Raw genomic sequence first — 27,379 nt, 5'->3', positions numbered from 1 at the left:
CAGGTGGAGTTAAGACAAGTTGCTGTTTTTTGGGTTTTTTTTTTTAGGATGTTATCAGTAACAGTTTATCTATATAGCAGTAAGAATGAACCACTAGAGAGTGAAAATCACCAATGCAGGAGATCAAGGGAAGAATTGCTAAAGTGATATCCTTGAGTAACCTAGAGGTGTTAGGTTACTAACACAGGGAGGAGTTGGCCTTAAATAGGAGCTGAGATCATTCTTTCATTGTAACAAGATAGATGAGAAAGAATATGGGTACATTTTCAGTGGGTGGGTAGATGTGGGAGTCTGTGGGACTTCTATTCTGACTGTTTCATAAGGTCAGCAGTTGTAAAGGGATGTGAGGGAAGAAGTGTTGGGGGTTTGAGGAAGAGGGTAAAGTATACAGAGAGAATGGTTGAATGGACCAAGGAAAGGGAGTGGCAATCAGCACCAAGGGTCTAGCTGAGATTGTCATGAAAATAAAGAGAAATCTGTTAACACAGGGCTTCATCTATATTCCCTCCAGCTCCCTAGCCTTCACCCCTACTCCTTTCTGTTCAATTATACAATAAAGTGGGCCTGGACCATGTTGTCAACTCCAAGCCATCTCCTTTTTGCCTTTGAGATGATCTCTTCTACATAGCTTCTGCATAGCTCAAGCTGAAGGAGAAGCAGCCAGTTTGAAGTACCTTGTTAGATTTTGGAGAAGGTAAATCTGGGGCACCTGTAGGACATCCAAGTGATTTCAGATCTAAGGCTTGAGTCAGAGCTCTGGGCTGTAGGCACAGATTTTGGAATTGGTTCTCATGGCTAAGAGAATGGATGGTGTTATGCAGGGGAGGAAGGAGATAAAGGAAGGGAAGAAGGTTCAGTAAAGAGCTGTGGAGTCTGACTACACTGAAAAAGCAGGTAGGGGTAACGGGAGGAAGATTTTATAGAGAAACAAACAGGGGACATGCTACCTAACTTTCACCTGATCGCTGTTAGGGAATGTTTGAAAAAGCACAAGTATGAACCCTACCATTTTCCATCTATTTTTCACTATGCCATGAGCTGGTTGCTGCCTCACTGCTTTACAAATTTTCCTGTCCCTAAGGATCTCAAAGGACAGAATGTTCCAATGCTGTACCAGCTTGAATCATGGATGCTAGTTAAAAAAGAGGAAAACAAATTAAAACCCGCATATGTCCAGGTTACACAGGGACTCTCCCTTCCTCTCTTTCTGAATCAAGCCCTGTCCCTGGGAGTTAACATCCCTTCACATCTGTACACTTTTTACTTTGCAAAGAGCTTTCATGACTGTCAGCCAAACTGGATCCTTACAGAATCTCTGTGAAGTGAGCAGATAAAGGATTATAACCTTCACTTCACAGTTGAGGACCCTGAGGTCCAGGCAAGCATAGATATGCAGAGTCACTCAGATGGTTGGTGGCAGAGCTGCATCTGGAATGCAGGTCCTCAGCTTCCAGGCCTTGTGCCCCATCCCCAGCAGGGCACTGACAAAGGGCTTCTACTGGGTGGCTGTTCTCTATGTGCTCATGAGAACCTGCCAGTCACACCTCCAACACTTGCCTCAGCTTAAGAGCTAATTTAGAGCCTCCCATGTTTCTACTACCATGCTAGTGCTTATGGGGTACCTCAAACAAGGTACAGCATGGCCCCAGTCCTCAAAGAAATGACAACTTCTGTATTCACCTTTATACTACCCCAGCCCTGGGGGTGGGGGTGATGGGTAGTGAGGGCTAATGATGAAGGATGGGAAGATGGGGAAAGAAAGGAAAAACCAGAGTCCCTGCTAAGCGTCAGGCACAGTGTAGAGTACATAGGTTATATGTATATTGGTATGATGTTTGTAATACATATGTTCACACACACAGTTTCCATAGATTAACACTTAGCTAACTCCAATACATGGAAAGGGCTCAAAACAGTCTCTGGTACTTAGAAAACACTAAATGAATGTTAACTATTCTTCTTCCCCATCATTATTATTAGCAGATATATCTCAAAGTTTGGAGGCCTGCAGTGTGTGTGGAGCTGTTTACAGAGGAAGGTGGGAAGGTTCCAAACATGAATTTGATTGACCTCAATGCAATAGGGACCTGGAGCTAAAGAAACTGCTGAGGTTTGCTTGGCCATGGTGCATCTCTCTACACACTAGCCTAGAAATACCACTGTTAGGGTTGTTGAATTTCCAAATATTTGGGTAATACTAGTACTAGTAGTCATCGTCATCGTAATCATTGCTGTCATCTTTCCCCCCCTAAATTCTCTCCTGGACACTATGGTTTTAGCCAGACACACCTGACTATCCTAAATCATACTCTGCCACCTCCCTTCACTCACTATAGCTGCTCAAGCCTCTTGCTTTGCTGAGAAAATCAAGGTCATCAAGGGAGACTTTTCGATTCAGCAACCACTCCCATTATTGACTCCTTTTCTCCAGTCCCAAAGAATAAGCTATCACTCCTCCTCTCCAAGGCCAACTCATCCACTTGGCTTCTTTTGCCCCCTGTGTTCTCAGGGACACTGCTGTTTAAGGTATCCCATCCCTCTCATCCTCAACCTCATTCCCTCTTGCTGATTCTTTTTCCACAGCACAGTAACATGCTCAAGGCTCTTTTACATTAAACAAAACCGAAAACCCTCCTTAAACTGCAACCCCTTCTAGCTGGCATCCTCTTGCTTTCCTTCCTTTCCCAGCAGCTCTTTGAAATGATAGTCCACCCTCACCATTTTAATGCTCTGATTTTTTTTAAAATTTTTATTTATTTATGATAGTCACAGAGAGAGAGAGAGAGAGGCAGAGACACAGGCAGAGGGAGAAGCAGGCTCCATGCACCGGGAGCCCGACGTGGGATTCGATCCTGGGTCTCCAGAATCGCGCCCTGGGCCAAAGGCAGGCGCCAAACCGCTGCGCCACCCAGGGATCCCTAATGCTCTGATTTTTCATTAATACCTCAACTTATTGCAAATTGTCTTCATCCCTCACAATGCCACTAACACCACTCTCCCTGAAGTCACCAGTGATCTTCATAATTCCAAATTCTATTGATTCTCATCTGTCATCTTCTTAATTGATCTCTGCTGCATTTGACATTATTGCCTATTCCCTTAAATGTCTCTCTCATCTTCTGATTTCTTTGAAACCATTCTCTCATTGTCTTCTATCTCACTCCCTTGCTGGCCATTCATCCTTTGTCTTCTATTCCAGATTCTCTTGCCCTGCACAATCTTCAAGTATTGTGCTCCAAGAATTCCACCTCAGCCCTCCCTGGGTGATCAGCTCTGAACCTGAGGCCTTAGAACCATATACTTCTCTCAACCACTGCACTTAGTCTCCTGTTTCATAATTGTCTTTCTATTTGTCTACACTCTCCTTGAGATCAGAGTCCATACCTTATTCATTCTTATATTCTCAGTGCTCTGCACAGTGTCTATTATGTTATGTACATTACATCAATTTGTTTTGTAAATGACTTAAAGCTAAGATTTGGCCTTAGTTAGGCTTTACCAAATTGTGAGTCTCCCTGGATCAATTGCCAGGTTTACAATTTATACTTGATATCAGGTAACCATTCAATGTTCTGAATGAGGCTAGATAAACCCCTTAGCCTGCTTATGCCTCAAGGCAAAGTTGCTTACTTAAAAGTAGATATTCATGGAGTGCTTTATGATCCTGAGGCCCAAATCTGCAAAAGCTCTCTGCTATCGTGTTTAGTCTCAGTATAAGGAAGGTGATGTATAGGTCTAGCTGGATTGAAGCAAGAAAGATGGGGCTTAAATGAATGGAAAATGAGAGGCCTGATGTCTATATGCTCATTTCCATCAGCCTTGCAGAGACATTTGCCTGGATATGTAAAGACAGTAACACTGATGACAGGATATAAGAAGGATGGTCATTGTATTAATTTGGCTATTTGTGTATTCAAGTTTGATGTTAAAGAAATTTGCCTTTAGAAGACCAAACCCTCCCTTTGAGACCCATTATCGACTCTCTGCTATAACAATTCCCCAATATAATATCCCTACCTCCAGACATTCAAGGCCTTCCTCTTTGAAAATTCAGCCAGATAACACAAACCTTTCCTTCTGAATTAATTGCACTTACTGCAATCTTTTTACTAGGTGCTTATTTCTCAATTGCAGAGTCAAAGGCCTCCATGAGCTGAAAGAGAAGAACTCTAATGGGCAGTGGGACCTCCTTGGAACTCCAAATATCAAAGCAGATGGACAGTCTTAAAAGTTGTACTTGCTTCCAAGACTCAGATCCATTTCCTTCAGGGGGTTCCATGAGCTGGTACAATAAGCATAGATAAATTAGATACTGCAGCCAACAGCCCTAGATAAATTTTTCTTCTTTCCAGCCAGCTAAGATTCTGTACCCTACCATTCAAAAAAAACAAAAAAACAAACAAACAAAAAACACACAAAAAACAGAGCTTTCCATCCAGGGGAGTCAGAAGACAGAATTCTATCTATCTCAAGCTTCAAATAATTGGCCTTATTGAGATCAAAAGTTAATATCACGAGAAATAACTGAAACAGATTTTCCAAGAAGAAGAAAAGCATCTGTCTAGCCAACCAAAATTCTTTTTATAATAATCTAGTGCTAAACACCTTAGAAAACATTTCCCAATCATAGCTAGAGATTCCATGTTACTATCTTCTCAGTCCTCAAGAAAGTCCTGGGTGGTTATGGAGAAAATATGAAATATTTTAGAAATATTATAGAAAATAGAACTATGATTTGGTTAAGTACTAAGAACAGAAAGACAGAGGATAGAGTTCCTGGGAATTACTTTCATTGCTGATGGTTAGAAAATGAGTCATTCTCATCATGACTACCACTTTTTCTTGAAATGGAGATTGGAATTGCTTGTCCATTGTTCCAATGAAAATTTCAAGGCATAGAGTCTAGACGTATGGCAAAGAAGCCATCTGGGTGGTACTGTACTGCATACCCCTGGTAGGTTCATTACATAATGTCCAAAAATAAGTTCTCCAATAATTATGAAATGGTTACTAGGTGCCAGGCACTGTGCCAAGCCTACATTATTTCCTTCAATCCCTGAAAAAGCTCTGGGAACTAGTAGTTATGATTATCATCATCAGTTTACAAATGAGGAAACCGTTAACTTTCATATTATTAGAAACCCTGATGGAAGTAAAGATTCTATTGAGAACAGAACCAAACAAAAGTACATAAGATTTCTATGAAGAGGACTTTAAACTTCAAAGTATCAGTGAGAGGTATAAAAAAACAGCTGCACATATAGAAAGACACACTGCTCTTGAAAATGAAAAATCGATATTGTAAAATAACTATTCACAAATTAGTCTAAAATTTAGTCTATTTATTTGTTATGCAAATGAAAATACCAACAGGACTTTTTGGATTTAGACATGTAGGTATTAAGTTCATGAGGAAAAATAAACATGTAAGAATAGCCAGAAAAGTGCTGGAAAATAGACTATAAAGCTATGGTAATTATAACATTCTCTGGTTAATAAGAAAACAAATTGATCAAACAACTAATCACTTTTCTCTGAAGAGAGAAGTGTTCTGAAAGAGCACTTATACAGATAGGAGTTTTGCACTGTGTAGATGTTATTTAAAATCTGTCAGGAAATGAAGTATTCAATAACTCATGTTATTGAATTGATGATTGATTGAAAACTGATGTTATTGATTGTTATTAAATAGGCTAATTCCCTAACCAGAAATACATCCCAGATAGTAAAAGACTTAAAAAATAAAATGGTAAAACTGCTAAATGAAAATATGGCAAGATATTTATAAATTAATCTAATATTGAGGAAGGCCTTTCTAAGCAACACACAAAACCTAGGAGTCAGACAGGAAAAGACATAAATTTCAATACGGAAAATATTTTAATTTCTAACAGCAAAATCTATTCTAAACATTCAAAGAAAAAGGAAACAATATTTACAGCATAGGATAAAGACATAATGTCATTTATATATAAAAGTTTCTTAAAAACCTATAATAAATACAACTAAATGAAAATGGATAAACAATAAGGACACACAGTTCACAGAACAATTTTTAAAGGCTTTTAAATTTATAGTTAACTTCACCCACAATTAAATGTATATTTTTAATTAATAGATTCATTTTCTAGTGAAGTTTTAGGATCATAACAAAATTGAGTGAAATGTACAGAAATTTCCTATATGGCCCTTGTCCCCACACATGTATGACCTCCCCCACTATTAATATCCCCCACCAGAGTGGTACATTTGTTGCAATCAATGAAACTACAAGGACATATCATCATTCAAAGTTCAGAGTTTACATTAAGGTTCACTCTTCGTTTGTACAACCTCTGGGTTTGAACAAATGTATAATGACATGTATCCATCATTATGTCACCATAGAGAGTATTTTCACTGCCGTAAAAATCCTCTGTGCTCAATCTATTCATCCTGCCTCCCCGCCCCTCAACTCCTGGTAACCACTGATCTTTTTTACCTCTATAGTTTTGCCTTTTCATTATACAATATGCCTTTGCATTATACAGATGTATAATGACATATACCCACCATTGTAATTAAATGAATCTTTTAGCGAGAATATTTTTAACCATCAAAAGAGAAGACTACAAAGAGCTTTATGCTAACTAAACTTAGGGAAAATTGTCTCCAAACCAACCCATAAAGAAACAGAAAACCTGAAAAGCCCTACAATTATAGTTGAAAAATTGAATAAGTAGTTAAAAAATCTCCCTCAACCAAATTTCAAAGAGCAAACGTTCAAAGAACATATAATATCTAATTTACATGAATGTTCCAGAAAAAAATTCAATTCTTTAATGAGCCTGGTTTAGTTTTGACATCAAAAGAGAAAAGGACAAAACAAAAATGAACAATTAAGCTAAGCTCAATTATAAACATAAACACAAACCACTAAATAAAATATCAAAAAACCAATCCATCTATATATATCACATCATGGCCATGTTAGGTATATCTGAAGACTACAATGATGATTTAACATCCTATAAAAAATATATGTTTGTTAACATTATAAGATCAAACAGAAAAATAATTTGATAAAATGCAGGAAAAGTTTTTGATATATATTAACACCTTTTCTGGATAAGAACTCTCAGAAAACAGAGAACAAAAGTTAAACTTCTAGGGGCACCTGGGTGGATCAGTCAATTAAGCATCCAACCCTTGATTTTGGCTCAGGTCATAATCTCACAGTTGTGGGATGATATCCCACATCAGGCTCCACACTCAGTGTGGAATCTGCTTCTGATTTATCCCCCTCTCTCTACCCCTCTCCTTGCTCATGCTCTCTCTCTCAAATAAATAAATTAATTTTTAAAAAGTTAATTTTCAAAAAGGAATAACTGTGGAGATAGTAAAAAATAATTAGTGATTGCCAGTGGTGCTGCGATGAAATGAATAGGCAGAGCACAGAGAATTGGGGGGACAGTCAAAATACTCTATGATATTAAAATGATGGATATATGTCACTCACTATGCATGTGTCCACACACCCATAGGATGTACAACACCAAGAGTGAATCCTTAGGTATACTATGGACTTTGAGTGACTGTGATGTGTCCGTATAGGTCCATCCATTGTAAAAACTGTACCATTCTGGTGAGGAATGTTGATAATGGAGGAGGTTGTGCAAGTGTGGATATAGGGGGTATATAAGAAATCTCTGTATTTCCCTCTCAATTTTGTTGTAAACTTAAGACTACTCTAAAAAAATACTCTTTTTAGGGATCCCTGGGCGGCGCAGTGGTTTGGCGCTTGCCTTTGGCCCAGGGTGTGATTCTGGAGACCCGGGATCAAATCCCACATCAGGCTCCCAGTGCATGGAGCCTGCTTCTCTCTCTGCCTCTCTCCCTCTCTCTCTCTCTCTCTCTCTCTCTCTCTGTGACTATCATAAATAAATTAAAAAATTAAAAAAATACTCTTTTTAAAAAGTTGATGTCCTTAACTTAATAAAGGCTACCTACTGGAAAATGTATAACTGGTGATACCTTTGAAATATTTGCTTTAAAGTCAAGAATACATGAAGAATGCCTACTGCCACTGATTTTAGTGAATATTATACTGGGAAACCTGGCCAAATCAGCTGAACAAGAAAAGAAATCAAATATTTCAATATGGGAAAGAAAAAATAAAATTGACATTGTTTGAACATAATGTTTGTCTACACAGAAAACCCAAGAAAAACTATGAGCTTTTAAAACTAAAATATTGTTGGATACAGTTAATGTATAAAGATTATATTCGGGATCCCTGGGTGGCGCAGCGGTTTGGCGCCTGCCTTTGGCCCGGGGCGCGATCCTGGAGACCTGGGATCGAGTCCCACATCGGGGTCCCGGTGCATGGAGCCTGCCTCTCCCTCTGCCTGTGTTTCTGCCTCTCTCTCTCTCTCTCTCTCTCTCTGTGACTATCATAAATAAATAAAAATTTTAAAAAAAGATTATGTTCTTATACATCAGCACCAAACAATTTAAAAGTAAAATAATAAGTATATATATTACAATAGAAAAATACAAGTATTAAAGAATAAATCTAACAGAAATATAAGACTTATGAAGAAAATTGTAAAATATTATTAAAAGCATAAGAGAAGATATAAATATATAAAGAAACATCAATGTTCATGTGCCATATTCATGGATAGGAAAATCAGTATCACAAAGATTATAATTTCTTCGAAGTTATTTCATAAAGCGATACAATTCCAACAAAATTTTTCTTCAAAAATGAATTGTAAAATTTATGCTAAAGAATAAAAGGCCAAGACTAGCCAGGATAACACCAAATATAATAATAATAATAATAATAATAATAATAATAATAATAATAAATGGGGGGTTTACCTTCAACAAAACCAGAACTTAAAAAAACTATCATTATTTTAACTTTTTTGAAAAGATTTATCTATTTATCACCACAAAGCAGATTTGGGGCCCAATCTCACAACCCATGAGGTCATGACCTGAGCAAAATTAGGAGTTAGACACTTACCTCACTGAGCCACCCAGATGCCCCTATTTTAAATTTTTTATTGAATAAATTTGATATAATGTCATATAAAATTATTTATTTATTTATTTATTTATTTTGTTTTATATTCCAGTATAGTTAATATATAGTGATATATTAGTTTCAGGTGTACAATATAGTGACTCAACAATTCCAGACATCACCAGTGCTCATCACGAGTGCCCTCTCTAATCTCCATCACATATTTCCTCCATTCTTCACCCATTTCCTCTCTGATAACCATTAGTGTTCTCTGTAGTTAAGAGTCTACTTCTTCATTTGTCTCTCTTTTTTCTTTGCTCATTTTTTAATTTCTTAAATTCCACACATGAGTGAAATCATAAAGTATTTGTCTTTCTCTGACTGACTTATTCTGCTTAGCATTTTACTCTCTAGCCCCATCCATATCATTGCAAAAGGCAAAATTTCAGTATTTTTTATGGCTGAATAATATTCCATTGTAAATATATATACCTCTTCCTAACCATTCATCTATCAATGGACACTTGGGTTGCTTCCATAATTTAGCTATTGTAAATAATCCTGCAATAAACATAGGAGTGCATGTGTATCCCTTCAAATTAGTGTTTTTGTACTTTGGGGATAAATACCCAGTAGTATATTTACTGGTTTCTAGGGTACAGCTCAACACCTGAAAAACAAATAATCCAATTAAAAGTGGGCATTCTAACATCATCATCAGGGAAATGCAAATCAAAACCTGTTATGTTGATTGTTATTTGTTTCCTTCGATGTATAAATTTGAAGTGTAAAATGTGTTACTTTGGTATATTTATATATTGTAATATAATTGCTATTGTTGCAATATTTATCTCTCCTTGGTCAAACTACCCAGGCTCCCCTGGGCCCCTTCTTGCCTAAGCCTCAACCTTAGCTTATAAGGGCTGGAATAAAAACTTTAACATGGTTTCTAACAGCTCAAAGCCACATGCCCATGATGACCTAGTCCCCTTTTAAAGTTCCTTCCTGTGAAAACTTAAGTCTGCCCAAAAAATTTATTGCTCCAGCCAACATCTGAAGATAGGGCCCCTGTCTCCCAGTCTCTGTGGGAATATAGGAGCCTAACTTTAGTAAGGGCCAGTTAGCAAATCCAGTTGGATTTCATATGGACAAAACCCCCTCCTACTTTTTAATCTTTCACTTCCCTGACTCTGCTGAGTCCTTGAACCCCTCCCTCATTCTGCCTTTAAAACTCTGTCATTTCTGTATAAATCGAACCTGAGTTCACATTAGTCTCTTTTTCCTGTGCAATAGTATATTATTGATTATAATCTATTCCTACAACTTTAATTAGTGTCCATATTTGTTAATCTTTGACAACATCTAACTGTTCCACAGGAGGAACATGGATAAATAAACTATGTTTTCTTTGTACAATGGAATACTACATAATAGCTAAAATAAGTGAACTAGATGTACATATATCCATGTAAACCTCAGATATAATTGTGAATAAATAAGAGCAAGTTGCAAAAATCTCAAAAATAAATTTAATCTAAAAAGCAAGTTGCAAACACAATATGATATCACTATATAAAGCTTAAAAACAGAGATACTACATATTAATGTGGGTGTATATATCATATATATGCATATACATACATATATAGAATGATACACATTATATATTTGTTATAAATATTATTACAGGTCATTACCTTATATATATTTGTAATACATATTAATATATTGCTATATAATATACATATTATAATATATATGGCTAATGATATATATCAACATCAAGGTAGTTATCTCTGAGGATGAAGGGAGAGGAAAAGGATTGGAAATGGGATTCTAGTTATTTCTATAACATTTTATGTCTTCTTTAAAAAGAAAGAAGAGGGAGAGATGTGCAGCAAATAAGGTGAAATAATAGCATCTACTTAATTGTTGCTATGTCTATAATACTATTTCCTGTGCTTTTTGTGTGCTTGAATTTTTTGTAAATAAAAATGAAAATGATCACCTAAGTGTTCATCTTCTAGATTAGCAGAAATGAAAATTTAATAATGCACAGCATTGAGAGGGTGTGAAGAAGCAGGCAATGTCATACATTGGAGGTGGGCACACAGATTAATGCAACCTCTTGAGATGGCAATTATACAATACTGTTTAATTAAGAATACCTGCTTTCTTTTACTTGGCCAGTACAATTTAGAAATATATTTCCAGACCAGCACACAAAGAAAAACATTGCTCATCGAAACATTGTTGCAGCATTGATTATAATAGCAAAAGATTGCTAACTTAGATGAACATAAAACAAGGGTCTGATTACAGAATTTATAGTTCACCCATGTGATAAAATAGTACGCAACTATGAAAAAAAAAAGCCATCTTGATTTGTATGTGCCAGAGGTTGGCAAAGTACAGCCCACAGAACACATCTGGCTTCTTGCTGGTATATAAAATTTAATTGGCACACAGTCAAGCCTATTTGTTTTTGTATTATCTGTCTACAGCTGCCTCCATGCTACAGCAGCAGGATTGGATATTTGTGACACAGGCTATATGGCCTGCAAACTTAAAACATTTACTATCTGGTCCTTTATAGAAAGTCTGCTGATCCCTGGAACATACTGATATGGAAAACCTTCAAAAACATTGTTCAGCATTCACAGATATTTCTAGATCCTCCAGTATATGTCAGACATTTTTCTAGGTGCAGAAAAACAAACAAAAACTCCTGCGTTCCCAGAGCTTACTAGAATTATTATATGTAAAGGACAAAGTGCAGAGAAGTGTATGTAGTAGGCTATCATTTGTATTTTTAGTTGTACATTTACTTGTATGGAAATAGAACATTTTTGAAGGGATTCACAAGGAAATAGCAACAGTGAATGCTTCAGGGTAAGGATTGGAAGACTATATCAACATAGGGTAATTTACTGGTCATTGTTATGAAATGTGATGTTTAGTTGAATATGCACTACACACACACATGCACACACACACACACACACACTCAAAACCTAGCTTGAAGAAACCAAAAGTGAAATTTAGTGGGCAAAATGAAATCCTGTCTATAAGCTGAAAATGCCATTGTATATGTTCTGAATGAAGGAAAAGTCACTTAAACAGCTCATCTGTTAGAACGGTTAGTCTTATTTTATATACACCCATATACATTCAAATAGCACTACTAGGACCTGCACAATCATGAGTTAAGGGAAGCAAGTTTTGGCTCAGTATGAAAATGTTCTAACAATTTGGTTGCAAAGTGGAAGCAGAGTGGAAGAAAATTAATATTTGCTGTCTACAACATGTATGCATAATACTAATCTTCACAGCAATCTTGCAAGGAAGGTATTATTATCTATTTTCTGGAAGAGAAAATGGAGTCTCAGAAATGTTGAAGACTGACTGTAAAAGCCTTCAGGGGCAACCCATTTGAGACCCTTCTCACTCTCTATAGAGCTCTTTTTCTTTCCTTTCTGTTCTCACCTTCATTTAATGAACTTTCTGTTCACTTAAAAAAATAAAAAAGAAATGTTGAGTAACTTCATCTCAGACTCTACTGCTACTAGCAGCAGGGTAAGGATTTAAACTAGCTCTCAACATGCTACTAACTTGGTCCATACATCTCATCCTGTCCCTCCAATAACAAGTAGCCAGAATGCTCTCTTTGAAACATAAATCTGATCGTGTTACTTCCCTGGTGAAATTTCTTGGCTTCACTTAAGAAGCCCTTCATGATCGGGCCCTTGCTTACCACTCTCTAACCAGTTGCTACTTGGAACTCTACTGTAGCCACACAGAGTATCTTTGAATTACTCAAATACATATTGAAAAAATAGTATTTTAATGGAAAACTATGCATCCTTTATAGCACACTTTTCTGGGTTATCAGATTCTATCCCTGTTCTTTGTCTTTGAGCCATTTTGTAAGTCACTGTAGGTTGTGTATAACTGAGAGATCTGTAAGTTATGTCCTATCTAGCAGTGATTTAGTTGACTCCCCTCTACCCCATGTTAATACCAATTTTGTCTTTTTTTGTGTTTTTTTCTCAATATTCCTTTATACCATATAAATCTGTCCTGTTTTGACACCAGTTACAAGATCTTCCTGGTTTGCTCATATCATTTAGTAATGAGCATTTTTAATACACATGCATTTTTATACATGTATAAGCACCATGATTTTACCTTTTCCTGAAATTATTTTTTAACATGTGCCATGCTCTCTCCTTTCTTATCTCTCTTTCTTTTTTTAAAAAAGATTTTATTTATTTTTTCATGAGAGACACACACACACACACACACACAGAGAGAGAGAGAGAGAGAGAGGCAGAGACATAGGCAGATGGAGAAACAGGGTCTCTATGGGGAGCCCCATGCAAGACTTGATCCCGGGACTCCAGGATCACACCCCAAGCTGAAGGCAGACGCTCGACCACTGAGCCACCCAGGTGTCCCTCCTTTCTTACGTATTTCTTTCCTCATGGCCTTCACATAGTCTGTTCCCTCTATCTAGAACAGCTTCCTTATCCCATTTTCTCCTGTTGTTGGCAAAGGGTTAATAAAATATCTGTTGAATGGAAGCAACAGGAAAGTTAGAAGAAAGAAACCAGCCACCAATCCAGATCTCAAACCAAAGTTGTTGCTTTTTTCCAGTTAGGTTCATGCCTTTCACATCTTGCACATCATCTAAATGGTCTACCTCAAAGTAATGAACTCCCCGTCACCAGAAGCATTCAAATTGAGCCTGGATGCAGTATGGTGGAATTCTGGCATTGAGAATGTTAAGTAAAAAAATATTGTGACACTTGTGAAAACAGTAAGGAAGATTTATTCAAAGAGTATTGCAATAGGGGTGCCTGGGTGGCTCATTTAAGCATCTGCCTTTGGCGCAGGTCTCGATCTCAGGGTCTTAGGATTGAGCCCATGTTGGCTTCCTACTCAGTGAGGAGTCTGCTTGTCCCTCTCTTTCTGCCCCTTTTCCCTGTTCATACTCTCTTTCTTTTTCAAATGAATAAATAAAAATTTTAAAACAACAACATAGTATTGCAATCGAGTTACTGCACTAGGGTAGGAAGATTGAGCTGAATTCTGGCCACAACAAAGAGAGCTTGGTATTTATAGCCAATGGGCAGGGTGAGGGGATCAATAGATAGAAAAGTATTTATAGGAAATATCAAGGGGGGGATTCTTACTAAATTAGCCTAACAGGATTCTTGCTAAAGGCAGGACAAAGGCATAAACAACAAGAGTGAGGGATAAGGAAGTTGATCAGATATCAAGAGTAATTAGATATCAAGAGTGGGAGGATTACTTACTTATCAGGATTCTTGGCTAAAACTAAGCTGAGCAGGCCAAAGACAGGGCAGGGGCCTAGTCAAGAAGAGGACTTAGAGAAGCATGACTATGTATGTAATATATTAGAGCCCAAACCTATATGCTATGCCTGTGGACACTTCAAAAGAAAGCAAGCCTAGAGCAAAAGGAGTTCCACCTCTGTGAGTTTCCCACAGGACTCTGACAAGAGCCCATGTGGCCTTTTGTTTTTTGGTCTATTAAGTTCTGAGCAGAACCTAGCAAGTAAAGCATAAAGATGACTTCATAGTCAACTTCACAGTCACATTTCTGAAGTGTTCCAGGATGGCTTCCCACTGCGGAATTCTTAGGGAACAGCCCAGTGCAATTTTTAAGTGGAGCTGCTTCTATTTATGTGAGCAAGTCATATCAGTAGCTTGCAAAAGAGACAGAATGGAAATGAGTTCAATGAAAAGGTGAAAACACTTTGCCATAGACTCACCTCTTGCCCAGGAGCCACTTCTTTAACATCCATCAGAGAAGGTACCAGAGGTAGTTTCTATGGTACACCACATAGGTGCAGCCAGCTAGGATGATATGCTTACCTACCACAGGGACCCATGCTTTGTACCTCAAGAGAAGCCAAATCAGTAGCATAGAAGAAGGAATGACATCCCACTAAAAGCCTTAACATGGCTCCAAAGCTTTTCATATCTATTATAACACATCAAGCATGGAGTAATTCCACAATTAGCATCACTCCATTGGGCTGAAGCACTTAACTCCAGAAGCTTACATAAAATAGGACATGGGAAGGATAACCTATTAGCCGTTAATAACCGGCTGTATGACTTTGGTTGAGGTAATTTCCATCTCTGGGCTCCAGGATCACTAAGGTAAAAAATGAGGGCTTTAGCTGGTGCAGCCACTCTGGAAAACAGTGTGGAGGTTCCTCAAGAAGTTAAAAATAGAGCTACCCTATGACCCAGCAATTGCACTACTGGGTACTTACCCCAAAGATACAGATGTAGTGAAACAACAGGATACCTGCACCCCAATGTTCATAGCAGCAATGTCCATAATAGTCAAACAGTAGAAGGAAACAAGATGTCCTTTGACAGATGAATGGATAAAGAAGATCTGTTATATGGACACATGGAATATTTGTCATGGACACAATGGAATATTTCTCAGCCATTAGAAACAATGAATACCTACCATTTACTTCGATGTGGATGGAACTGGAGGGTATTATGCTGAGTGAAATAAGTCAATCAGAGAAAGATAATTATCGTATGGCTTCACTCATATGTAGAATATAAGAAATGCGAAAGGGATTATAGGGAAAGGAGGGAAAGTGAGTGGGGAAAAATTAGAGAGGAAGACAAACCACAAGAGACACCTAACTCTGGGGAACAAACAAAGGGTTGCAGAAGAGGACGTGGGTGGGGATATGTGGTAACTGGATGATGGGCATTAAGGAGGGCACATGATGAGATCAGCACTGGGTGTTATACTATATGTTGGCAAATTAAATTTAAATAAAATATTAAAAAATAAATTAGGGGTTTAGGCCAAATCTCATCCAGTTCTGATTTTCTATGCTTCTATGTTTCTTTAGCCCAGGAGGGCACTTATTATCTGCTAGAAAGAGCTACCTAATTAAGAGAGTTCAGAATAGGCAAGTTGTGATAGAGGACAGGGAGAAAGAAATGTACATAGTGGGGATACTGTGGAGCCAAGTCTGGCAGGGCACCATAGCCAGGACTTGGGCACCCACAGTTGGAGCTTAGTATTATTAATTACAAACTTTACTTATCACATAATTTTGCAATGCACAGGCTCCATCCACCCTCCATGTTCACACACAGATCCATGCATACACACAGTCTCTCTCTCTCTCTCTCTCTCTCTCTCTCTCCCTCTCTCTCTCCCTCTCTCACACACACAGTCTCTGTCTCTCCAAATATAATAGTTTACAATAGACACTACCTTTTCTTTCAATAATCAACCTGACATTTGAGGTTATAAACAAACACTTCCTATGCTCCTATTATCAGAGCAGTACTTGCAATGTGATTGTACTTAGAGATTAATGAGCTTGTAGTTTGGCAATTTACACGTTTAATGCAATCCCTATCAAAATACCATGGACTTTTTTCAGAGAGTTAGAACAAATTATTTTAAGATATGTGTGGAATCAGAAAAGACCCCGAATAGCCAGGGGAATTTTAAAAAAGAAAACCATATCTGGGGGCATCACAATGCCAGATTTCAGGGTGTACTACAAAACTGTGGTCATCAAGACAGTGTGGTACTGGCACAAAAACAGACACATAGATCAATGGAACAGAATAGAGAACCCAGAAGTGGACCCTGAACTTTATGGTCAACTAATATTCAATAAAGGAGGAAAGACTATCCATTGGAAGAAAGACAGTCTCTTCAATAAATGGTGCTGGGAAAATTGGACATCCACATGCAGAAGAATGAAACTAGACCACTCTCTTGCACCATACACAAAGATAAACTCAAAATGGATGAAAGATCTAAATGTGAGACAAGATTCCATCAAAATCCTAGAGGAGAACACAGGCAACACCCTTTTTGAACTCGGCCACAGTAACTTCTTGCAAGATACATCCACAAAGGCAAAAGAAACAAAGACAAAAATGAACTATTGGGACTTCATCAAGATAAGAAGCTTTTGCACAGCAAAAGATACAGTCAACAAAACTAAAAGACAACCTACAGAATGGGAGAAGATATTTGCAAATGACGTATCAGATAAAGGTCTAGTTTCCAAGATCTATAAAGAACTTATTAAACTCAACACCAAAGAAACAAACAATCCAATCATGAAATGGGCAAAAGACATGAAGAGAAATCTCACAGAGGAAGACATAGACATGGCCAACAAGCACATGAGAAAATGCTCTGCATCACTTGCCATCAGGGAAATACAAATCAAAACCACAATGAGATACCACCTCACACCAGTGAGAATGGGGAAAATTAACAAGGCAGGAAACCACAAATGTTGGAGAGGATGCAGAGAAAAGGGAACCCTCTTACACTGTTGGTGGGAATGTGAACTGGTGCAGCCACTCTGGAAAACTGTGTGGAGGTTCCTCAAAGAGTTAAAAATAGACCTGCCCTACGACCCAGCAATTGCACTGTTGGGGATTTACCCCAAAGATACAGATGCAGTGAAATGGCAGGACACCTGCACCCCAATGTTTATAGCAGCAATGTCCACAATAGCCAAACTGTGGAAGGAGCCTCAGTGTCCATAGAAAGATGAATGGATAAAGAAGATGTGGTTTATGTATACAATGGAAAATTAGCCATTAGAAACGATAAATACCCACCATTTGCTTCAACGTGGATGGAACTGGAGGGTATTATGCTGAGTGAAGTAAGTCAATCGGAGAAGGACAAACATTATATGTTCTCATTCATTTGGGGGATATAAATAATAGTGAAAGGGAATAGAAGGGAAGGGAGGAGAAATGTGTGGGAAATATCAGAAAGGGAGACAGAAAATAAAGACTCCTAACTCTGGGAAACGAACTAGGGGTGGTGGAAGAGGAGGAGGGCGGGGGGTGGGGGTGAATGGATGACGGGTACTGAGGGGGGCACTTGACGGGATGAGCACTGGGTGTTATTCTGTATGTTGGTAAATTGAACACCAATAAAAAATACATTTATTAAAAAAATGAGCTTGTAGTTTAAGAGAAAGCTTTTTTTAAATTCCTTTTTCTTTTATTTAATAACACAGCTCTTTGTAGGAATGCTGGAATAATTTGAGCCAGGTAAGATGGTATGAAACAGTTTATTTTAAACTCTTTTCACTTTAGGTAGATTTCATGGCACCTACCAATGTTGTTTATCTTTTATGACAAAGAGGGAAGCAGCTGATAGTATGGAAAAAGTTCCACTTAAATCATTTCCCAGAGCTGAGATAGCAGAGAACTCAGAGATTGATCTGTCTCTCCGGATGTCCTTTGGTTGCTGCTCACTTTCCATGTTTTAGCGTATCTCATTTTCATAAGGTTCAAAGACACATTTTTTATTAGAATGCTTACAACTTCACCAACTAAATCCTTTGAAATCGAAGTGTACCTGTTTTTCTCTTAGGCATTGGGGCACTTTTTAAAATAAAGCTGTATATCTGCTTTAAAATGAAAAGCTGTTTCATCCTAGCTTATTACCACCAGGTATTTGAGGGATAGAGACTGGGAGTTATGGCTATAAATCTTTCAGAAATGAGTGCCAGCCTGCAAGGTCAATATGGAGCAATTTCTAATCTCTTATCCTTGATTATAACACATACACCCACACACGCATTATATATGATCTATGTAAGTGTGAAAAATAGTCAAAGATAGTAAAACTAACCTTATATAAAACTTGGTTGGATCAAGACTTAATTTGTTTACTTTAAACATTGTGAATATTGGTAAACTCCCTTATTAGGCCAGAAGTTTTCAAATGACCTGATGTGCGGTATTTTGACAGGATATAAATAGGGCCCATGCCACAAACAATGTCTTTCATCTTTTTACACATGGCCACTGAAGGAAAGAAGAAGAGCAGGACAAAGAAAAGGTAGGAATGAGCAGAGAAGAGGAGGCAAGGTTAGAAAAGAAGAAAGAGCTTGATGTTGGTCAAAGCACCAAGAAACAAAGATCTAACACACAGATTTTTTTTAAAGAAAATAATACAATCTTTTGTATTTCAACAGTCGGTAAAAATGGACAGAATTTAATTTCTATTTAAACTGTAGCAGAGCAGGCATTTCTTTTTTCTTTAAGGTTTTATTTATTTATTCATGAGAGACAGAGAAAGAGAGAGAGAGAGAGGGAGAAGCAGGCTCCATGCAGGGAGCCTGATGTGGGACTCAATCCGGGGGCTCCATACCAGGACTCCAGGATCAGCTCTGGGCCGAAGGCAGACGCTAAACCACTGAGCTACCCAGGGATCCCCAGCAGGCACTTCTTTTTTTTTTTAAGATTTTCTTTATTCATTCATGATAGACACACACACACACACACACACACACACAGAGGGAGGGAGAGAGAGAGAGAGAGAGAGAGAGAGAGAGAGAGAGGCAGAGACACAGGCAGAGGGAGAAGCAGGCTCCAGGTCGGGAGCCTGATGCGGGATTTGATTCCAGAACCCCAGGATCATGCCCTGGACCAAAGCAGGTGCCAAACCGCTGAACCACCCAGGGATCCCCCCAGCAGGCACTTCTAAATTACTTCATTTTTCTCATTCAAGGAGCATCCATAAGTGAAGCTCTGTGGCTGAAAATAGTCTTTTTGAGGATTAATTTAATTGTTATATGGTAAAGAGCCTCAAATAGTGTCAGTAAAAATGCTGGGGTTCATAGCAAATGGTCAAGAAGGAATTCTTGAGACATCTTCAGTGCAAAATGGTGGTTTTATTAAAGCACGGGGACAGGACCAATGGGCAGAAAGAGCTGCACTGAGGTTTTGATGGGTGATTGATTATATACTCTCAAGTGGGGATAGTCTCTAAGGACTCTTGGAAGCAAAGTTTCCAGGACCTTGAGGAGACTAGCTGTTGTTAGGATAAGGCCATTTACTACTGTCTAGTAAAACCTTAGTCATGAGACCCTTCAGATATATATCAGTGGGCTATATGCTTAGAGGACAATTGCTAATATTTATCTTGGGGAGGGGGGAGTGATAGAGATGAAAGAAGTTTCCAAAGGAATTTTTACATGTTAAAGTAGACTAACAGGATCCTGAGTGGTCAGGATAATGTTAAGCTAAGATTGCATTTTGCCCTTGCATTAACATGGAGGCAGCTGAGGTCCTAGGGGAAGGTTACTGCCTATTTCAAGGACTTGTCAATGGGCTGTAAATAGTATGGAAATTTAATTTTCTTTTGCCTTTCCCACATCAAGTAGGTAGTAAATATTCAATATATAGTGCTACTCTTACTACACCATCATAGTCAATATCACAGTTATCATCATCATTATCATTATCATCATGTTACATTTTTCCCAGATAAAGATCTTGAATGGGAAACCATTTGTCTCTTACTGTTTCTTAAATAAATCCACAAAATACGCATATTTGTGCTCTCAACTACACACATAAATAGGATGATCTTTGAAAGTATGACCTGTCGGCTAAATATAAAATAAACTGCAAATGTGATCTTTTCCCTCTGGGGGCTAAATGTTCCCCACTACTGATAACAGCCAAGCATCTGATGACCAATTGCATTTTTTATTTTGCAGCTTTAAATATGGCTTGCCATGTAGCCATAACAATGCTTTTGATTAGTCTTCTTTCTCCTGAAACATCTGCATACAGAAGGTGAATTATCAATTATCGCCTTACCACTTAACTCCACTGAAGCCCCCATATGCATGCAGCATTAGCCTAGACAACAATGCAATCTCTGCTCTGTGGACATTTAAAGCAGTAACACCCACAAACATAAGTGATGCCGAGTCTGGGTCTACATAACATTTCCACTCATCTGTTGGTCAGTCAATTCAGCCAGAAGAGCTGATTCTAGTCCCATGTAGTTATAGCTATAGACAATCAAGCAAGCACAAGGCTGAATTAATCAAGAACCACACAATTTCACTTCAGTTCTCAAAATCTTAAATCTACACATGGGTCTTTGTGATTATATGAAAGAAGGAAGTTATGGATTTAAGTAGGAGATAATTATTTCTTCCTCTTACAGGAGCAGTGCAAGAACATCCTACTCTATTATTCCAAGAAGGTCACCCATGGGAGAACTGGATTCATCAAGGGGCAAGCAATGGGAGTTTTGGTTTTGCATTAGGGATCCCCAGAGAAACAGAAATTGAGTGTGTGCATGTATAGGAGAGAGACAGATTACAAGAAATTGGCTCACATGATTATGGATGCTGAGAAGTCCAGACCCAGGAATCCAAAGGCAGGAAAAGACCAATGTCCAGCTTGAAGGCAAAAAGGCAGAGAGAAAGTATTCTTTCTCATTCAGCCTACCCACATTGGGAAGAGCAATCCACTTTACTTGGTCTACCAATTCAGGTGTTAATCTCACCTCAAACACCGAAATAGACACAATCAGAAATAATGTTTAACCAAATATCTAGGCACTCATAGCCCAGTCAAGTTGACACATAAAATTAACCATCACAGGATCTAAGGGTTGATCAAGAGGAATGGTCAGATAAATGAGTAAGCTGTTCACATACTCACATACTGGCCTTCATTCGACATCCCCCCCAAATTTTTATTCATTGGCATCAGTATTGCCCAAGGCTTATCACCCATCAGCACTTTCTGTTTACCCCAGCAAGTGTCCATAAAAGGGATTCATTGAGTTTAGGAGGGTGAGAAGATACGACTGTTTCCTTAACCCACTCACTAACCTCACTCTGGCCACATTGAAAACTATGGAATAATCCCACCTTTGTTTCTCTCCCCAGCCACTTTAGAATACTGGGCTCTGGTTGACACCTTAAAGACAAAGAGCAGTTCACCCTAAGAGGGATGCTCCTAGGACTTTTAAAATGAGCTGGTGCCAGCAATAGGCTATCACTCAGAATAAAGCTGGACTGCTTTTATCTCACTTTTCAGGACCATTCTACTGCTACCTTGTAGCTAACCTAGGTTCTTATTTGTGATTCTACCTCCAATATTTACTCTGCATAGCTAAATATATCCTCCTGACATTCCCCCCCCCCAAAGGATTGTTTTGGAAAGAAAATAATCATTCAATGAGCACTCATTGGTTTTTGACCCTTAAACTCTCTACTTAAATTGGATCTGGCTTTGACTACACTTTAACCCATTTTTAACTTGGTATCACTCCCCATATTCAAAGGGTGAACCACAAGGGGATAGTTATCCTGCTATAGAAGAGAAACTTCCTAGAAATATATTGAAGACTCTGGTTCTACCTTTTCTTTCTCTTCATTTTCCCAATGCCATGATTCTTTCTCCAAATAGCCTGGCTCCTCCAGGAGCTATAAGAATGATAGGGTACATGAGATACTGTGTTCAAAATAGGCACTCTCCTAACAGATGGTGCAGAATGGTAAGTTAAAGAGAGAAAGCCATTGTTAGGCAACATTTCAAACAACAAAACTAAGTTGTGGGGATTGGGGAGGCAATTGTGTTTTGGTTCAAAGTAGCAAAATTACCTGGAGGCCTTACAGTATCTGACAATCTAAGAATATCAAATTACCCACTGAAAGTCTGGCTACCTAAGATGCTTTTCCCAACTGCACATTATTTGCTCAACAAATTTTCTGCTTGCAAGTCTCTGAGAGGAAATTTCAAAACGCTCTTCTCACCAGTAAAGAAAAACAGATATTTTTTCAAGATACTATAGAAAGAATCTACAAAATAAAACACCAAATTTCTCCTGGAAATAATTATAGCTCCCTATACAAATGATGCCTTCCACTTACATTAATTAAGCATGATAACCTACATAAATTACCACCAACCATAGTATAAAATAAATGTCTATTCCTTTCACCTAAGACCTCAAAGATTTGAAGATGCTTAACCCCTTTGTCATAGATGGGGAAGAATATTAGCCAAATCTGATGAGATGCAAGCATAACTGGTGGCAAATGAAAGATGTGGGAGGCCCAGTTCTGCAAGACCAGCTTTCATGGTTGGAGAAAACCAGTCCTTTCTGTTCTCAGGGGAACCCATTTAAGTCAAGACCAATAGAATCTTCAAATATTGTTACTATGACCAAACAATAATCATAACCAGCGATTGGAATCTCCAAGTTATCTTCCAGAACAGGTCCATCTTGTCTTGAATGGTGAAGTGGCATGACATAGGGGAACAAGCATGAGCTTTGGCATTAGACCTGGGCTTAATATTTGGCTCAGCCACTTACTAGCTCTAAGATATTAAGCAAATTAGTTAACCTTTGAGTTTCATTTTACTCATTTATAATCAAGATGATCTTATATACTAACTTCAAAGAATTTTTCTGAATAGCAAACAAAATAAAGCACCTCAATGAGCCCATTATAGTTCCTGGTACCATGTTTTGTGCCCAATAAGTGAGAAATTTAAAAATAAGAAGCCATGCTACAACATGGAGGAACTTTGAAAACATAATGATAAGTAAAAGAAGCCAGTCACAAAAGACGATATGTTGTATGATGCCATTTATGTGAAATGTCCAGAATAGGCAAATATAGAGAGACAGAAAGTCAATTAGTAGTTGCCTAGGGCTGGGAATGGGGAGTGAGTGATGGGAAATGACTATTAATGGGTACAGGTTTCTTTTTGAGGTGATGACAATCTCAGTCATTTAAATGATATATTTAGACCACTTAAAGTACTCATATGTAGGGCTTAAGTCTGCTATTTTATTATCTATTTTCTATTTCTTTGTTTGGCTTTTTTATTCCTCTGTTTCCCTTTACAAGCCTTCTTTTGGGTCACTTGAATATTGAATAGAAATTTGGTGTTGACAGTTCCTTCAGCGCCACTTCCTCTGACGTCAATGGCTTTAGATGAGAATTTCACTGACATTTGAATCACTGGCTCCCTACAGGTAATTTATTGTTTCTCTTTAGCCTCTTTCAAGATTCTTTCTTGTCTTTAGATTTCAGAATTTTATTACAAGGTCTTGACATGGGTTTCTTTGGATTTATCCTTTTTGTGATGTATTTAGCTTCTTAAATCAGTAGGTTTATGGTTTTTGCCAAATTTGTGGTTTTTAGCCACTATTTCTTCAAATATTTTTTTCAATCTACAGTATTTCTTTTCTCCTTCCAGGACTTTGATAACACAAATGTTAGATGTTTTGTTATTGCTCACTGTCACTGAGGCTCTGCTCATTGTTTTTTCAGCCTATTTTATTCCTGTTGTTTAGATTGGGTAATTTCCATTGACATTTCTTCAAGTTCTCAGATTCTTTTCTCTGTCATCTCCAATCTATTGTTGAGTCTGTCTGGGAAGTTTTTTTTTTATTTTTTACGTTCAGTCATTACATTTTTCAATTCTATAATATTCCCGTGGTTCTCTATATTTTTTATTTCTTTACTGAGATATTCAATTTTTCATTTATTTCCAGAGTGTTTATTATTGTCCAATGAAGCATTTTTATGATTGCTACTTTAGAGTCCTTGTCAGATAATTCCAAAATGTGAGTTCCCTCATTATCAATTATCTTTTCTCATTCGAGTTCTGGTTTTCCTGAATCTTGGTTTAACAAGAGATTTTCAATTATATCTTAGAAAATGTAGGTATTATGTTGTGAGACTCTGAACCTATTTAAACGTCTTTATAGCAGGCAATCACCATATTTAAGCACCATATGCAGGTATAGGTGGAGTGGGTATTCAGCTTCTGTCTGGGCCAGTTAATACTACCTTAGCAAAAGTTGAGGCTAAATCAAACCACCTCACTTGAATGGTTAAGTGAAAGTTCAGCTCCTCTCTTCACCCCATTGATACTCTTTCAGTGAATATGGGGCACAAACTCACAACAAGAGGGTGTGTAACCTCAGCACCCCTCTGAGCCATGCTAACACCATGGATAGAGGAGGAGACAGAGGACCAACTCTACTTTGCACATCCATGTTCTGTCTTGTTGCTGCCGTGTGTGAGTGAAAGATCAGCTACCCTTCTGAGCCTGACATCAACAAGGGGAAAAACAGAATGCTCATTTGCCCAGCCCTTTATACCATAATTCAGTCTCGTTGTGTGAATAGCAACTCAACTCCCCATTGGTCTCTCTACTAGGCCCTGCTAACATAATCTTGCTGTTCCTTACCCTACTTTGTTGATATTTAGCAGGGGTAGAATCTCACCTCCCCACTGGGCCCCACTGCTTCTGCCAGTATGGGGATGGAAAATCAGCTCCTTCCTATATAGCCCTCCCAACACCACCCCAGAGAGGGAATCTGAATATCACCTAATTCCACAGAGCAAGAGGTAATGGGGTGAAAGGGTGAGAGAGTAGATCAGCTCCCTACTCTGCCCATTGATGCTACATGGATGAGGAACTCAGTTTTTCATCTGTTTTCCAGGTGGGGATATAGCAGAAGATCTGTTTCCCAATGGGAGAATTGGAGCATAGCTATCTGTTTCTGCAAGACAGGAGGATGGGGTGGAAAGTAGCTTCTCTTTGGCCCACTAAAACTATGGGAGGGGTGAGGTATAGTTTTTTTTTTTTTTTTTTTTTTTGTAGGTGGCTAGTTGGAGTAGGACAGGTATTGCCAAAAAAAGTTTCTTAGATCATTCTTTCCCCAGTGCTTTGGCTAGGAGTAACAGGCTTTTCCTGATATTTTTTGGCTGTGTGTGTTGGTTCCAGGTTAGAGGCTACTTCAGTATGCTATCTGGGATTTATGGGAGGTAAAAAGGGAACCCAGCAAAATTACTTTTGTGTTGTTCCTTAAGTCCTGAAGTCTCTAAGACAGTCTGCCTTCTTTTCTCCTTTAGGTGATTTCTTGTTTGTTTCATGTGCTAAGTCTATGGTTATTGGTAAGAGAGAGACTATGAAAGGATGAGGCTGCTCCATCTTGTCTGCAAAAAGGACATTCCAGTGCTCTTTGTAATAGCAATAAGACTGAAAATATCCTAGTTGTCCATTAAGAGGATAATAGAATAATTATATCTGGTGAAGTTCTTAAAATATAAATTCAACTAGCCAACATATAGTACATCATTAGTTTCAAATGTAGAGTTCAGTTAATCATCAGTTGCATACAACACCCAGTGCCCATCACATCACGTGCCCTCCTTAAATCTCATCACCTTGTTAACCCACCTACCTCTCCACCAGCAATTTCTTAGTTTGTTTCCTATAGTTAAGAGTCTCTCACGGTATCATAGGGGAAGGGAGGGAAAATTGAATGGGAAGAAATCAGAGAGGAAAACATCTGGTGTAGTTTTAAGGTGAACTACCACAGCAATTATAAGGCATGGGCTAGATCTGTATATATCACCATGGGCACATCTTAGAAAACAAAGGTGAGTAAAAAAAGTAATATATGGAATAATAAGTAAAATATGATGCCAATTATATAAATAAAAATTATATATGCAAAGAACAATATCCACTGTTTATGGTAATATACATAAGAATCTAAAATTTATTGTACTGCTTGTCTCTAATGTGGAGAATAATGAGACTGGAGTAGTGGTTAAAAGGGACTTTAGCTTACTTTTAGTGTCATAGTGCCTAAAACAGAGTAGAAGGAAATAAGACAAAATGTCAAAAGTTAATTATAGTACTGGAGAGGGGATATGGGTACTATTATTCTTTGTACTTTTCTGTACTTTGTCTCACTGGAAGTCAAAGGACACATTCACTTTGTAGTAGGAGCCATGTTAGTGAAATAATCTCTTAAGAAGTGGTCAAGGATGCCTGGGTGCTCAAGCAGTTGAGCATCTGCCTTTGGCTCAGGGCATGATCCCGAGGTCCAGGGATCGAGTCCCACATCGGGCTCCCTGTGAGGAGCTGCTTGTCCCTCTGCCTATGTCTCTGCCTCTCTCTGTGTCTCTCATAAATAAATAAATAAATAAATAAATAAATAAATAAAATCTTTAAAAAAAGAAGTGAGCATTTTGCAGTCTCTAGTGAGCCACCTTTTTAACTCTAGAAAAGGATGTCATGTTCCTTCAGTAGATCATGGCTTTTAGCCTTCTTCATGTACCAACCTCACTGAGACCCACTCAGCATCATTTGACTCTCAGTAAAAACTGCTCCTCATTCATACACAAAAAATGTAGTAAGTGCCCCCTCTCCATGCTAAGTGCTGAGCATATACTCGTGAATAAGACACTGGCAATGTTTAGTAATAAAATATATCATATGAAAGCTATAATAGAAATGTATACAAAGCATATACCTCCATTATGGCAACATTCAGACTAATTTCCCCTTAGAGTTTGATATGGTATAATAATTGAGCTGTAAAAGCTTGAAGGGAGGAAAAAAATCTGTTTCCCTCCCTTAGGTTGTACTTCAAGTAGAGAAATATAGAAGCCAATCTCTAGAGAATAGTAGCCATCTGCCTCACTGCTGGCTGCAATTCTTCCCTTATGAA

General features: G+C 38.1%; 2 long non-coding RNA genes across 2 annotated transcripts in view; both read right to left on the bottom strand.

Moving 5' to 3' along the window:
• The window catches only part of LOC119868227, a 230,878-nt gene that overhangs the window by 34,721 nt on the left and 168,778 nt on the right, over positions 1-27,379 (bottom strand). The window lies entirely within an intron of this gene.
• LOC119868226 lies at positions 20,258-22,976 on the bottom strand. Its single transcript, XR_005385989.1, has 4 exons — positions 22,835-22,976; positions 22,251-22,300; positions 21,218-21,281; positions 20,258-20,651 (listed from the first exon to the last, which is right to left on the bottom strand). It is a non-coding gene; the product is annotated as an uncharacterized LOC119868226 (long non-coding RNA).

This window comes from Canis lupus, chromosome X (genome assembly GCF_011100685.1).
Source record: "Canis lupus familiaris isolate Mischka breed German Shepherd chromosome X, alternate assembly UU_Cfam_GSD_1.0, whole genome shotgun sequence".
Classification (NCBI taxonomy): Eukaryota; Metazoa; Chordata; class Mammalia; order Carnivora; family Canidae; genus Canis; species Canis lupus.
Note: the sequence above shows the minus strand (reverse complement) of the source record. Positions and strands in the feature narration are given on the sequence as shown.